The sequence below is a fragment of the Pseudorca crassidens genome, chromosome 19, assembly GCF_039906515.1.
Source record: "Pseudorca crassidens isolate mPseCra1 chromosome 19, mPseCra1.hap1, whole genome shotgun sequence".
NCBI classification, from domain to species: Eukaryota; Metazoa; Chordata; class Mammalia; order Artiodactyla; family Delphinidae; genus Pseudorca; species Pseudorca crassidens.
In genome coordinates, this window is record NC_090314.1 from 49,185,646 (window position 1) to 49,201,822 (window position 16,177).

General features: G+C 38.1%; 1 long non-coding RNA gene across 6 annotated transcripts in view; it reads right to left on the minus strand.

Annotated features, from left to right (window-relative positions):
- LOC137212910 (uncharacterized) overlaps positions 1 to 16,177 on the minus strand; it is a 94,966-nt gene that overhangs the window by 67,830 nt on the left and 10,959 nt on the right. For all 6 annotated transcript variants that reach the window (XR_010937701.1, XR_010937705.1, XR_010937703.1 and 3 more), the window contains exon 2: positions 5,686 to 5,786. This is a non-coding gene — a long non-coding RNA (uncharacterized lncRNA). The remainder of the gene's footprint in view (positions 1 to 5,685; positions 5,787 to 16,177) is intronic.

Below are 16,177 nucleotides of genomic sequence, written 5' to 3' on the forward strand. Positions count from 1 at the left end.
ATATGCTCATGTCTCTCCTCTTTAAAAAAATCTTTCTTGACTCTTCATAACCTACTAGCTATCATCTTATTGAACTCATTCATTTAAAGGCTATTCATCTTAAAAGGTATAGGAAATTCTGCTCAATATGGAGAATGGAGGTAATTTAAAAGAGCCCCAGGGACTTCCCTGGCAGTCCAGTGGTTGGGTCTCTGCGCTTCCACTGCAGGGGGCATGGGTTCAATCCCTGGTCAGGGAACTAAGATCGTGCCAGCCGCGAGGTGTGGCCACAAAAATAAAATAAAATAGCCCCATTCCCAAGTCCCTGCACATAGAAATGCTGCTTAAAATATAATAAACTACATTTTTCTTAAAAGAATAACTAAGCTCAGATTGTGTAAGAGGTCAGGGGTGAGGTCATACTGAAGTAGAGTGGGCCTCTAATCCAGTTTGCTGTGTGTCCTTCTAAAACACAACACCATGTGAAGAGACACAGGGAGACCTCTACACGATAATGCTGGATTGGAGTGATATATCTGCAAGCCAAGGAATACCAAGGATTGCAGGCAAACCAGCAGAAGCTAAGACCAGGCAAGGAAGGATTCGCCAACAGGTTTCAGAGGAAGTAGGATTTTGGACTTCCAGCCTCCAGAACTGTGAGAGGATAAATTTCTGTTGTTCTAAGTTACCCAGTTTGTGTTTTTTCGTTATGGCAACTAACTAGGAAACTAATGCAAACAGCAAAGCCATCTTTCCTCTCTGCCACACCATTTTAATATATTTAGGACAGGATTGGCTTATATGGGATGAGCAGAGAAAGAATGTGTGCGTAAAGGGTCTGGAGACTTCATGTGAAATCCCTAGGTTCGGAAAGTACCTCAACCATTTGACTTGCATTATGATATTCATGAGTGTGAAGAAGTCAGTCCCCCAGTTGACCAAGTACAAGTTATTTCACCAGGAAGAGTACACCAGGGAAAATTAAATGCCCCCCTGGGCACCCTCCCCAACATGTGTTTCTCATTGCCCACCTCTCCACCCCCAAATTCAGGGTGATACCTAGGGACCTCCCTAATTATACCCAAGATGCTTCTCTTTTCTGTTCTTTGTTTTTTCTCCCCAATCTCTACCCCCAGCAACCTTTTTTTTCTTTAGCTTATCCTGATTTTGCTTTAAAGCTGTCAGTGGCATCCAAAGTAATTTCTTTAATCCCTGTGGAACAAAACAGACTACCAAAATATCTAATCCCTACTCTAGCACTTTAACCCACATATATTCCTTCGAATAATATTATAACTCTCCCTGGTGCTGCTGTCAAGACAGGGAGTTGGGGGTGGGGAAGGCAGAGAGAGACAGGATCTGTGTTGCCAGGAGAAGAATAGAGAGGGTAAAAAGGAACATGAAAGTAGACATGGAGGTGGGTGACTAAAGGTCACCAGCCTTTCCTCCTGGAATGGATGTTCTGAAACCTCCTGACCCTTGGGAAAGAAGTGTTTTCCAATGCTTCCTTGCCTTCTGCTCTGAATCTCTGGTATTCTGATTTTTAGAAGTGAAAAAAATATTTTGATTTAAGCCATATGGCCTTTTTCTCCTTACGCTGGAGCTGTAGAAAACTCAGAGGGGCAGGTGTGGAAAGCAGTGGCAGCAGAGTGGGTGGGTACACAGGGTCTGCGTGTCTATAGCTTGTGCAGCTCTGTAGCTATGGCAACCATGTGCAATGCCACTTGCATAGCATCGTAACATGGCCCTAGAGTTACCCCTGGCTATTCAACTATTCCTTTTCACTGCACTATCTGTGCTGCTGTTTCCTAACTACTATAGCTCTATCATAATTTTTTGAAGTCATGCTTAAGTATTGTTTCTGTTGGTTATGCTTGTTGTCAGAACACCTTAGTTCATCTGGTAGAAAAACTAGATAGCAAAACCAAAAACCTATTTCTTACAGATATTGTTAATAGTTAAAAATTGTCTGTACTAGATATAGAAAACAAACTTATGGTTACCAAAGGGGTAAGGTGGAGGGAGAAAGGGATAAATTAGGTGTTTGGGATGAACAGATATATACTACTATATATAAAATAGATAAACAACAAGGGCCTACTGTATAGCACAGGGAACTATATTCAATATCTTGTAATAACCTGTAATGGAAAAGAATATGAAAAAGAATATATATAAAACTGAATCACTTTGCTGTACACCTGAAAATAACACAACATTGTAAATCAAATATACTTCAATAAAAAAAAATTGTACTTAAACATGTTGCGTTGGAAAGATTCTTGAGGCTGTGGTCTGGACAAGATGACCACTTGGGACTTTTTTTAGTTCTAAAGGTCCATATGCTAGATTCTGTTTAGAGCTAATGATAGTATTGATTGACTGCCTGCCTACTGAAAATCAATTTTTTTTGCCAGTTGTTACAATTTCCTAACTACGAGAGTAATAAAATTTAAATAAAATTCACAACAATATATGCAAATATATTATTTCCTATGGAGCTTTATGCAAGTTATTTATGCATATGTACCCCACAAAAGAAAGCTGCATTGTGTTAATTCTGAGTATATATACACAAACGGTTTCTTTTATTTGTTGTTAAAAGCAATCCCCAAATCCTCAGAAATATTTCTGCTGTAATTAAATATAAATGTTGTGTTGTTGTTTTTTTTTTTAAATTCATGTGAGTTGGCAATTTACTATGTTCATATTTTTAGCTTCCTTATGTTTGGTCATTAGTTGTGGTAACATAAACAGCTAAGATTTAAAGCCCTTAACCTTCCCAGACCCAAGTAGAAGCAAAACGTCAACACCCGTAAGTTATGAGCAGTCTCCCACAGGAACTGTAATACAAAATACACTCATAATTGAATTAACTCAGGAGAGGATTCTGGGAAGATGACAGCATCAGTAGCATAGATTTTCATTCTCTCTGAATCCTTACATAGAAACAGAGAGAACAAATGGATAGCAAAACCTAAAACCCATGAACAACACTTACAACAAAACCAAGAACAAAGTATCCTCACGAACTCCAAAGTACAAGTAGGAGGGTACAAACCATCAATAGCCCCAAGATCTGCATGGTATCAGTGTCTGTGTGAGAGAAAGGATAAGGAAGTTGCGCCTAGATCTGAGAACAGGACTCCAAAATAGCCAATAGGTATCGACTGAGAAGAGGCCAAGGCAATTTGAGAACATCAGCTGAAACTGGGAGAGGTTTGACCAAAACCAGTATAAAGCCCATGGGAAAAAAGATCTGATGAAGCTGGAGCAGCCTAGCTCCTATGAACTCTGAAAAACAACTGCTTTGCAGGACAGAACCCCAAACCAAAGAGAAACTACTTGGAGTAGAATAAAAGTTGAATGGGACATGGACAAGAGAGAAGGGAAAGAAAAGCTCCAGACCAAAGTGGTATAATATTATAAAGCAAGTTGCCTTATCTTTTGACAGTCCTCAAAATCAAGAGAGGAAGTTCTGTGAAGTAAGGAAAGGTTTCTTGTAAATAAAAAATATATATATTATTTATTTTTGGCTGCGTTGGGTCTTTGTTACTGTGTGGGGCTTTCTCCAGCTATGGCAAGCAGGGGCTACTCTTTGTTGCTGTGAACAGGCTTCTCATTGCAGTGGCTTCTCTTGTTGCAGAGCACGGGCTCTAGGCCCACAGGCTTCAGTAGTTGTGGCATGCAGGCTCAGTAGTTGTGGTGCATGGGCTTAGTTGCCCCACGGCATGTGGGATCTTAATTCCCTGACCAGGGGTTGAACCCAAGTCCCCTGCATTGGCAGGCAGATTCTTAACCACTGTGCCACCAGGGATGTCCCCAAGGAAAGCTTTCTTGAACATCACCTTATAACAAAAATTCAGGAAAACTATTTTCACATTAAAGAAGCAACAGAAAAAAATCAAGGCTGCATAGATTTTATAAAGAAAAAGAAGGGGAGACAAAGCTGAGTAACATCCCTACAGACAATGAAAGCACTCCAGAAAGACATACCCACAAAACAGATACCGAGAGTTAACCTAGTAGTTCCAAATGAGCTAAAAGACATTAAGAAAATAATAAAAGATATGAAATAACAGAAATAAGAATTTGAAACTCAGAGAAGAAGTGATTGGATTCAGGAAATAATAAGAAATAAAGAAACAATAATTTAAGAAATAAAGAGTATTCTAGAAAGGAAATAAGAGCAAATAAATCGAACAGTAGTGCCTGAAGAGAAATCAGTGAAATAGAAGAAAATATTTTAAAAAAATTTTAGATGAAGAGACAAAAAAGGATTTGAAAGAAAGTGACAGATATTGAAGAGTAACCAAGAAGATCCAAAATATAGATGATAAGAAGATCCAAAATACAGATGACATAAGTCCCTAAAGAAGAAAACAAAAGTAAGGGAACAGAACTAATACTAAAACTATATTTAGAAAATCTTTCTGGAAAAAAAAATTTGAAATGATACACTGATAGAATATACCACAAACACAGAATGACAAATTCTAGTAAAATTACTGGATATTTATGAACTCAACATCTATGAACTCAAGAAATATTATTCCCATGAGCCTTTCCTGAGAAATATACTGGCAAATGAGCTTCAGACAAACAAAATGACTGGGGAGACATCAACATAAGGATTGGCGGCGAGCATTAAATACAGTTTCTGGTATAACTAAGACCAAGTGAGGGTTAAAGGAGAGAGAGTATGATATATAATGGCTATATGCTCCGACAATGTAGATGTAGTCCAACTATAAAACAGGGAAGCAGAACATTAGTAAAAAATGTTTAAATGTTTTTATTATCCATAACGGTGGTAGTATTAGTACTAGTAGTATTATTTTAAGATTGTCCTGGGAGACAAAGGTTGGAGTTCATAGTCTGTAGTAGTCAGGGTTCTCCAGAGAAACAGAACCAATAGGATGGATGAATAGATAGATAGATAGATAGATAAAAGAACAGATTTATTATAGCAATTCCTTTTTTTTTCTTTTTGGCTGTGTGGCTTGTGGGATCTTAGTTTCCCAACCAGGGATCAAACCTGTGCCCTCTGCAGTGGAAGTGCAGAGTCCTAACCACTGGACTGCCAGGGAATTCCCAAGATTTATTATAGAAATTGGCTCAAGTGGTTACGGAGGCCAAGAAGTTCCATGATCTTCCATCTGCAAGCTGGAGACCCAGGAAAGATGGTGGTATAATTTAGTTCAAGTCTGAAGGCCTGACAACCAGAGGAACCGATGATTAACTCCTAGTCCAAGGCTGAAGGCCTGAGAGTGGGGATCCACTGGTATAAGCCTTGGAATCTGAAGGCCCAAGAACCTGAAGCACCAATGTCGGAGGGCAGGAGAAGATGAACCTTCTAGCTCAAGAAGAGAGAGAGAGAGAGAGAGAGAATTCACCCCTCCTCCACTTTTTTATTCTATTCAGACCCTCAACAGATTGGATGATGCCTGCCCATTTTGGTGAGGGCAATCTTCATTACCCAGTCTACTGATTCAAATGCTAACGTCTCCAGGAAACACCCTTACAGACACCCCCAGAAATAATGTTTTATCAGCTATTTGGGCACCCCTTAGCCCAGTCAAATTGCCACATAAAATTAACCATTACAGGGTCTGTCAAGGAGAAAGGACTCTGATAAACAAAGAAGGTTTTTAAGTAAAGGTCCTGAAAGGGCCATGCCCTTGAATTAGGGCAAGCCAGTCTTACCTGGATAAAGGCGATATGCCTGAAGTGTATCTCACTGCCAGAAGGTGAATTCTTCTTTGGAGGAGAGTACCATCATCCAGAGTCTTAAAATTTTATAAAGTCTAGCATTCAAAAAAAAAAAAAAGAAAAATCAATAATGCCAGGAAACAGGACCAAATGACTGAAAATCAAGAGACAAAACAGACCATGGAAGTAAACCTATAGGGGACAAACATACTTGTATTATTTATTTAGTCACAGTTGTAAAAAAAAAAAAAGTAGTTAGTATGTTTAAGGAATTAGATGAAAATATGGAGAATTTCAGTAGAGAACTGGTATTAATAAAAAAGAATTAATTGTGAATCCTAGAATTAAAAAGTATAAAAACTAAATTAAGAATCCAATGGATGGGTTTAACAGTATTAGACCTAGCAGCAGAGATTACTGAACAGGAAGATAGAGCAGTACAAAATATCCAGGTTGAAGCACAGAGAAAAAAAGTATGGAATATAGAGAAAAGAATGTAAGAGACATATGGGACACAATGAAAGATATTATTATGATTATCACTGGAGTCTCAGAAGGAACACAGACAAGGAATGCAGCAAGAGCCACATTTGAAGAGATATTAGCCAAGAATTTCCCCAAACTAACAGAAGACATTAAGGTACAGAATCAAAAAACTCTATGAATCTGAAGCAGGATTAATACAAGGAAAACCACTGAAAACTAAATGCTAATATAAAAATGTTAAAATTAGCCAGAGTGAAAAAAGGTACATTATCTTCAAATGAGCTACAGTAAAACAGACAGCTAACTTTTCCAAAATAAATGATGGAAACCAGAAGACAGTGATATTACATCTTTAGCGTGGAAAGGATTACAGCAAACGTAGAATCCTAACAAAAAATATTCGTCAAAAATTAAGGTAAAACAGTGACATCTTCATAAAAATAAGAACCTACAGAGTTCACAGTCAGCGGATATACACTAAAAGAAATAGTATAAAGAATTCTTCAAGTAGAAGTCCAAAGAATCTGAGCTAGAATCCCAGAAATGCAGGAAGGAACAAACAGCACCAGAAAGAAGATATCTAAATTAGTATTTATTGTTCAAAACAATAATAATAAAGATGTCTTGTGATGTTCATTTTCGATTTTTATTTTTTTAACATCTTTATTGGAGTATAATTGCTTTACAATTGTATGTTAGTTTCTGCTTTATAACAAAGTGAATCAGCTATACATATACATATATCCCCATATCCCCTCCCTCTTGTGTCTCCTTCCCACCCTCCCTATCCCAGCCCTCTAGCTGGTCACAAAGCACCGAGCTGATCTCCCTGTGCTATGCGGCTGCTTCCCACTAGCTATCTATTTTACATTTGATAGTGTATATATGTCCATGCCACTCTCTGACTTCATCCCAGCTTACCCTTCCCCCTTCCCGTGTCCTCAAGCCCATTCTCTACGTCTGTATTCCTAACCTGCCCCTAGGTTCTTCAGAACCATTTTTTTTTTTTTTTAGATTCCATATATATGTGTTAGCATACGGTATTTGTTTTTCTCTTTCTGACTTACTTCACTCTGTATGACAGACTCTAGGTCCATCCACCTCACTACAAATAACTCAATTTCGTTCCTTTTTATGGCTGAGTAATATTTCATTGTATATATGTGCCACATCTTCTTTATCCATTCATCTGTTGATGGACACTTAGGTTGCTTCCACGTCCTGGCTATTGTAAATAGAGCTGCAATGAACATTGTGGTACATGACTCCTTTACTTATTTTTTTTATTTATTATTTTTTTTGTGGTACACGGGCCTCTCACTGTTGTGGCCTCTCCCGTTGCAGAGAACAGGCTCCAGACGCGCAGGCTCAACGGCCATGGCTCACGGGCCCAGCCACTCCGCAGCATGTGGGATCTTCCAGGTCTGGGGCACAAACCCGTGTCCCCTGCATTGGCAGGCAGATTCTCAAACACTGCGCCACCAGGGAAGCCCACATGACTCTTTTTGAATTATGGTTTTCTCAGGGTATATGCCCAGTAGTGGGATTGCTGGGTCGTATGGTAGTTCTATTTTTAGTTTTTTAAGGAACCTCCATACTGTTCTCCATTGTGGCTGTATCAGTTTACATTCCCATCAACAGTGCAAGAGGGTTCCCTTTTCTCCACACCCTCTCCCGCAGTTATTGTTTGTAGATTTTTTGATGATGGCCATTCTGACTGGTGTGAGGTGATACCTCATTGTAGTTTTGATTTGCATTTCTCTAATGATTAGTGATGTTGAGCATCCTTTCATGTGTTTGTTGGCAACCTGTATATCTTCTTTGGAGAAATGTCTACTTAGGTCTTCTGCCAATTTTTGGATTGGGTTGTTTGTTTTTTGGATATTGAGCTGCATGAGCTACTTGTAAATTTTGCAGAATAATTCTGTCAGTTGCTTCATTTGCAAATATTTTCTCCCATTCTAAGGGTTGTCTTTTCGTCCTGTTTATGGTTTCCTTTGCTGTGCAAAAGCTTTTAAGTTTCATTAGGTCCTATTTGTTTGTTTTTATTTCCATTTCTCTAGGAGGTGGGTCAAAAAGGATCTTGCTGTGATTTATGTCATAGAGTGTTCTGCCTATGTTTTCCTCTAAGAGTTTGATGGTGTCTGGCCTTACATTTAGGTCTTTAATCCATTTTCAGTTTATTTTTGTGTATGGTGTTAGGGAGTGTTCTAATTTCATTCTTTCACATGTAGCCGTCCAGTTTTCCCAGCACCACTTATTGAAGAGGCTGTCTTTTCTCCATTGTATATTCTTGCCTCCTTTATCAAAGATAAGGTGACCATATGTGCGTGGGTTTATCTCTGGGCTTTCTACCCTGTTCCATGGATCTATATTTCTGTTTTTGTGCCAGTACCATACTGTCTTGATGACTGTAGCTTTGTAGTATAGTCTAAAGTCCGGGAGCCTGATTCCCCCAGCTCCATTTTTCTTTCTCAAGATTGCTTTAGCTCTTCGGGGTCTTTTGTGTTTCCATACAAATTGTGAAATTTTTTGTTCTAGTTCTGTGAAAAATGCCATTGGTAGTTTGATAGGGACTGCATTGAATCTGTAGATTGCTTTGGTAGTATAGTCATTTTCACAATGTTGATTCTTCCAACCAAGAACATGGTATATCTCTCCATCTGTTTGTGTCATCTTTAATTTCTTTCATCAGTGCCTTATAGTTTCCTGCATACAGGTCTTTTGTCTCCTTAGGTAGGTTTATTCCTAGGTATTTTATTCTTTTTGTTGCAATGGTAAATGGGAGTGTTTCCTTAATTTCTCTTTCAGATTTCTCATCATAGTGTATAGGAATGCAAGAGATTTCTGTGCATTAATTTTGTATCCTGCTACTTTACCAAATGCATTGATTAGCTCTAGTAGTTTTCTGGTAACATCTTTAGGATTCTTTATATATAGTATCATGTCATCTGCAAAGAGTGACAGCTTTACTTCTTTTCCTATTTGGATTCTTTTTATTTCTTTTTCTTCTCTGATTTCTGTGGCTAAAACTTCCAAAACTATGTTGAATAATAGTGTCTTGTGATGTTTAAGAAGGTTTTCTATACCCTTTCATAGAGATAGACCAAACACCATCAATCAAACATGGCATTTACTTTCTTGTCTCTGGGCCTATTGTCTCTCCCTTGCCCATCCTTTGAGGCTAAATTTATATTATAACATCTTCAGAAGAGTTCGCTGACTATTCATTTATATCTCTTCTCCCACCCCTCTAACTCATCACCACGTTGTATGGCTCACTTATTCAGAACTTAAACTGACAACTTTTTGTGTTATTTTTTGTTTTTATTTTGCTTTGTGGTTCTTGGTTTCTCAAACAGAGTGCAAATTTAATGTCCTTTCTAAGTGTCTCCTATATGTTATCTATATAGTATGTGCTCAATAAATGTTGAATAAATTTGTTGAAGAATCAATTGGTAATGAGTGAGATGACCTTGCTGTTTTCTAGAACAGAACCTGCCATCTATTAGCTAATAAATTGTTACACTGAGATTTGATAAAGGCAATTACTATAAACATACATAAGAAATGTTTTAATAACTTCTTAGATGAAACAATCACGAGGGACAGATTAGATGTTCATATTACATCTTTAATCTTTTGAAATTGATTTGATACCTGTTTAATAAAATCTTTCTTGTTATCACTGTCAAACGTATAAGGCTGGTTCGAGTGTATCACAGGTATGGCATTTATTTTATGTTAATGTGAGTCTTTGTACTATTTCTGGATGTTAAGAAATAAAAGGCACAGCTCTTGAACTCTCCAAAAATGTAAAATCGAACTGGAGGCTAAAGCATACACACAATTTGAGATGAAATCCAAAGAAATATTTTAATAACTGCAAGAAAATATGGTATAGTGTAGAGTAAAGCTGCAATAGATAAGGAAACTAGAAATAATAAATGATCACACTTGCTATGTGATTATTAGGGAAGACATGAAAAGAGGTATCTTCTGGTTTTGAAGGTTAGATGGGAATACATGGAAGAGAAAGGGCATAGATTTTTCTAAGCAGGGAGAAGAACACGCAAAGCACAGAGTGAAAATAGTAAGTCATGTTCAGGCAACTATGTACAGACAGGCTTGAGAAATGGAGGGAATATGTGAGGCTAAAGAGAGGCAGGGGGTAGTTGATAGAAGACATCAAATATGTTTATTTTTGAAATAGTGTGGAATTCTCCTCTTTTCAACAGAAATAATCTTCACTGTCAACAGCCCAGTCAGACCCCTTAGCTGATACAGTGAGGATCTCAGTTCCTAGGCTATTATTTTCAATAATTTCTGCCATATGAGTGTAATGGGGAAAACACACTGCAAAGTAAATTACTTTTATTTATTTATTTATTTATGTCTGTGCTGGGTCTTCATTGCTGCGCACGAGCTTTCTCTAGTTGCCGTGAGTGGGGGCTAGTCTTTGTTGCGGTGCGCAGGCTTCTCATTGCAGTGGCTTATCTTGTGGAGCACGGGCTCTAGGCGCACGGGTTTCAGTAATTGTGGCACATGGGCTCAGTAGTTGTGGCTCACGGGCTCTAGAGCACAGGCTCAGTAGTTGTGGCGAACGGGCTTAGCTGCTCCGTGGCATGTGGGATCTTCCTGGACCAGGGCTCGAACCCGTGTCCCCTGCATTGGCAGGCAGATTCTTAACCACTGTGCCACCAGGGTAGTCCCAAGTGAATTACTTTTGAAATGAATAGCATGCTGACATTTGGGAAATTAGATTCTGAACACAATGCATCCTGATTATTTGAAGTGCCGTGCCATTATGAAAAGATAATTTCAGTCCAATAATTTAAAAAAATCTGCATGTTAAATTAATTTAAAGTTCTATCATTTGGCGAGGTTCTTCTCAAAACTTTCGGTCACTATTCAGATGAATAACCGTGGACAGGGATTGTTCCTTGCCTAAACAATCTACATGGGTCTGAGGAGTCCAGAAATGCCCTCATTCAAACATACTTTAGGCTAGCCCCTGGCAGTGACTGCCAGCCTAGCTCCATTTGTGAAGAATTCTCTTGTGCCCATTCTCTATGTCCCCAAATGTGTCACTGCTAGAGATGACCCTGCTCAGCTTTTTTTGGAAAAAGCACAGCCACGCTCTCTTATGAAGAACAAACAGCTCTTCACTTCTCCATCCCCACTCAGCAAATTCCTCTGGCACCACTGGTCCATCTTGTCATGAATATACATTTGCTTTGGCCCTTCCTCCTCCTCCAATAAGTTTCTGTGTTGATGGGCTTCCAGGCTGAGCCACAGTAAGTCCTGAATCCAGGAGCACAGCTAGGGAATGAGTTTCACAAAGGGCCTTCTGAGAACTGCCATAAATGTTGCTATTTCAAGGCAGAAGCCTTCCTTGTTTACTGAACATTTCCAATTTGTGTGCTGAATAGAACAATGTGATTAGAGTATGGGAAGATGGACAGAGAGAAAATGAGACCTCCCATGAAGATTAGAGAGTAAATCTGGAAATTAACTAGGAATGCTGAAGAGGAATAAGGATATGAATGCAATAGTGGAGGGTCAATAATTTCCACATAAGTGAGATTAGATTTTTATTTTGATCATTAAATTGATCTAAGCATGGATATAACCATGACTTTACATATAAAATAATAGCTCTTGGTCATGAACCTGTGCTTTGGAGTCGAGAGACCTGAGTTTGAATCCTGGCTTTATTGCTTACTAGGTTAATGACCTTGGTTCTATTATTTAATCTCTCTAAACCTTCGTTTATTTCTTTATAAAATGAGAATGCTAATAGTATCTACCTCAGTAGGGTTATTGTGAGGACAAAAAAGTTAATACTTATAAAGAGCTTAGCACTTTGCCTAGCATGCAGCAAGCACAAAGTAAATGTTAGCTTTTATTATTTTTGAAATTTACGTAAGTCTAATTTCTCTAAGGCAAATTGGTTTATACTCACTAGGAGGAATGCCTAATTAAAAGAATCTTATATTGAGTCTTTGGGGGCGGCAAATTATCAATCTCTGACTGATCTTTTTGTATTTTCATTGAGTTGGCTTAAAAGAAGTTGCACCTGTAAATATAAACATGCCTCTGATACCACTGAGCAAGGTTTTTTGTTTTTTTTAGAAAGCTAGGCAAATATTTAATAGTTAATAGAGTTTGCAGTTTCCCCAAAGCAGATTTGGTGAATATCCCTAATACCAAATTTTGATGTATATATCATATACGGATATGTGATATATATATCATATATATGGTTAGTTCATTTTTATTACTATACTGCCATTTTATAGATCAGGAAACTGCATCAGAGAGAGATTAAAGTTATTGCCTGCTGGACACATTTGCTCGACCATTTTCCAGGTGTCTTCTACCTAAGTATTGTCCAAAACTAAACTTATAATTTAAGCCTACAAATTTCCTCTTTTTATATTTCTTTTCTCAGTTAATGGTACCATCATCCACCCAGTGACCCAAGTCAGAAATCTGTGAGTCATCCCAGACTTCTCCCTCCCCATCATTTATCATCACACCAAGCTTTATAGAGTTTTACCTATTAAACATTAGTTTGAATCTGACCTCCTCTTCTCCATTCTTACCACCACTGTTTTCATTCACGCTTCCACCACTTCTCACTGAAACTACTTCAACTGTCTCCTAACTGACCTCTCTGATGCTAGCCATGCTGCCTTCATATCAGTCTTCTACATAGCTGCCAGGATGATAAATCTAAAACACAAAACTGATCATGTCAATCCCCAGCCTAAAAACTTTCAATGGTTCTCTACTGCCTCTGAAACAAAGCCCAGGTTTCTTGGTTTGGCCTTCATGATCCCAAAGCACACCTCTATCTTAGTCCTAACCAAGTTCAATTAAAGTGAAGTACGTATATGATGTTCTCCCCTTTTAGACTCTGGGCTCTTTAAAGGTAGAGACAAAGTCTTTTCATCTTTGTATCTGAGCATCTAGCAGCACCGGTAAAAAACTGTTAAACTCAAATGAAATGGTGATGTTAGGTTTGAAGTCAGGTGGATCAGCTGATACTTTTAAAAGCGATTTTTATACTTAAAAAATTAAGATATAATTCAGGTACCATGAAATCCACCATTTTAATGTATTATATATATACTATAACATTACTAATATATAATACATATTACTACATTCACAGTTGTACAGCCATCATAACTAATTCCATAATACTTTTGTCACCTGAAAAAGAAACTCTTTACCCATTAATGGCCTCTTTCTACTATTCCCTCTTCTTCATCATCAAGAAAGTGAAAAGAATGGGAGAAAATATTTGCAAACCATATAACTGGTAAAGGGCTATTATCCAGAATATATAAAGAACCCTTACAATTTAACAATAAAAAGATAAATAACCCAATTAAAGAACAGGGAAAGGATTTGAACAGCTATTTCTCCAAAGGAAATATACAAATGGCCAATAAGCACATGAAAATATGTTCAACATCATTAGTCATTGGGGAAATGCAAATCAAAACCACAATGAAATACCACTTTATACCCACCAAAATAGCTATAATCAAAATAATGAACAACATCAAGTGTTGGAAAGGATATGAATAAATTGGAACCTACATACATTGCTGGTGGGAATGTAAAATGGTGCAGTTGCTTTGGAAAACAGTTTGGCAGTTTCTCAAAAAGTTAAAAATGTTACATATATACAATGGGATATTACTCAGCCATTAAAAAGAATGAAATAATGCCACTTGCAGCAACATGGATGGACCTGGAGATTAGCATACTAAGTGAAGTAAGTCAGACAAAGACAAATATAAGATATCGCTTATATGCGGAATCTAAAAAAATGATACAAATGAACTTATTTACAAAACAGAAACAGACTCAGAGAATGAACTGATGGTTACTGGGGGGAGGGATAGGTTGGGAGTTTGGGATTGACATGTACACACTGCTATATTTAAAATAGATAACCAACAAGGACCTACTGTATAGCACAGGGAACTCTGCTCAATATTCTGTAATAACCTAAATGGGAAAAGAATTTGAAAAAGAATTGATACTTGTATAACTGAATCACTTTGCTGTATACCTGAAAGTAACACAACACTGTTAATCAACTATATTCCAATATAAAATAAAAATTCAAAAAAAAAAAAAAAGAAATGAAAACCAGCGAACCTCTTCTTCCCCCCCAAAAAAGTTAAAAATGGAGTTACCGTATGACCCAGCAATTCTACTCCTAGGTATATACCTAAGAAAACTGAAAATGTATATCCACACAAAAACAGGTACATGAATATTCATAGCAGCATTATTCATAATAGCCCCAAAGTGGAAACAACTCAAATATGCATAAAATGATGAATTGATAAATAAAATATGATAGAGCCAAACAATGGAATATTGTTCAGCCTCCAAAAGGAATGGAGGGCTTCCCTGGTGGTGCAATGGTTAAGAATTCACCTGCCAATGCAGGGGACACGGGTTCGATCCCTGATCCGGGAAGATCCCACATGCCACAGAGCAACTAAGCCCGTGCGCCACAACTGCTGAGCCTGCGCTCTAGAGCCTGTGAGCCACAACTTCTGAGCCCACGAGCCAGAACTACTGAAGCCGCACACCTAGAGCCCATGCTCTGCAACAAGAGAAGCCACTGCAATGAGAAGCCCACGCACCACAACGAAGAGCAGCCCCCGCTTGCCGCAACTAGAGAAAGCCCGTGCGCAGCAACCAAGACCCAACGCAGCCAAAAAAAAAAAAAAAAAAGGAATGGAATATTGACATATGCTATGACATAGATGACCCTCAAAAACATTACGCTGTGTAAAAGAAGCCACACACAAAAGACCACATATTGAATGATTTCATTCATATGAAATGTCCAGAATAAGCAAATCTATAGAGAAAGAAATGGATTAGTGGTTGCCTAGAGATGGAAGGATTGAGAGGAAATGGGGAGTGACGGCTAACGGGTAAAAGGTTTCTTTTTGGGGTGATGAAATATTCTAAAATCTATGGTGGTGATGGTTGCTCAACTCTGTGAATATACTAAAAACCACTGAATTATCCACTTTGAATGATGAATCTGGTGGTATGTGAATTACAACTCAATAAAACACTGTATATGAAGAAGAGCTCCCCCCCCACAAAAAAAAGCAACTTAAATACAAAACTGGCCATTTACACTTAAAAAAGAAAAAGAAAAATGAAAAAGATGGCTAGTCTGTCTTTCCTGCTTAAGAATTGCAGAATCTGATCAGGTTGGCAGGAATTATCACTATGATAAATTGCTTGGAGCAAGAGAAAAGAAAGGGAATTTAAATATCCTTTAAATAAGAGATAATAGGGGTTAAGGAGGCAGAGGAGGAATTTTACATTTTCAAGTTCACCCCCAAACTCTGGTTTGAACAGTTGTTTCCAATTTGAGCTGCTAAGCCACTCTTGAAAATAGCTATCTAGTCCTGCATATTCTGACTGAGGTCTTGAAAGCGTAACTGAAAAGCACTGGCACAGTTTATCCCGGTCCAGGGCTTGGCTTGCATGCCAAATTTAGCCTTTGGCAACTTCTTTCTGTTGAGAGTCCCTGGGGACTTGTCTGACCTCCTTTTGGAGAGCTGCAAGGGAATTCACTTCTGGACGGTGGCCTGGCAAGCAGGGAGTGGCTCAGCCGGCTGCCTAATCCTCTATTAAATTAATGATAAACTGTTCCTGGGCACAGTCCACTGGAAGGTCAATTCCCTATATGCAGCCTTTGGACTAGGAGTTTTCCAGATAACCCAAGGTAATTCCCAGCAGTAAATATTATAATCACCTTGAGAGGAAATCTTTCAGAATGTCTCGTATACATTCCTGCCTTTTTGTACTTAGGCTTTTTTTCAACTGATAATAAAGTATTACATGCCACTATGGAAAACCTGGAAAGTATAATACTATTCTCCTTCCCTAGAGTTAACTATTGTTAATGGCTTGGTGTGTATCCTTTCAGACCATTTTTAAA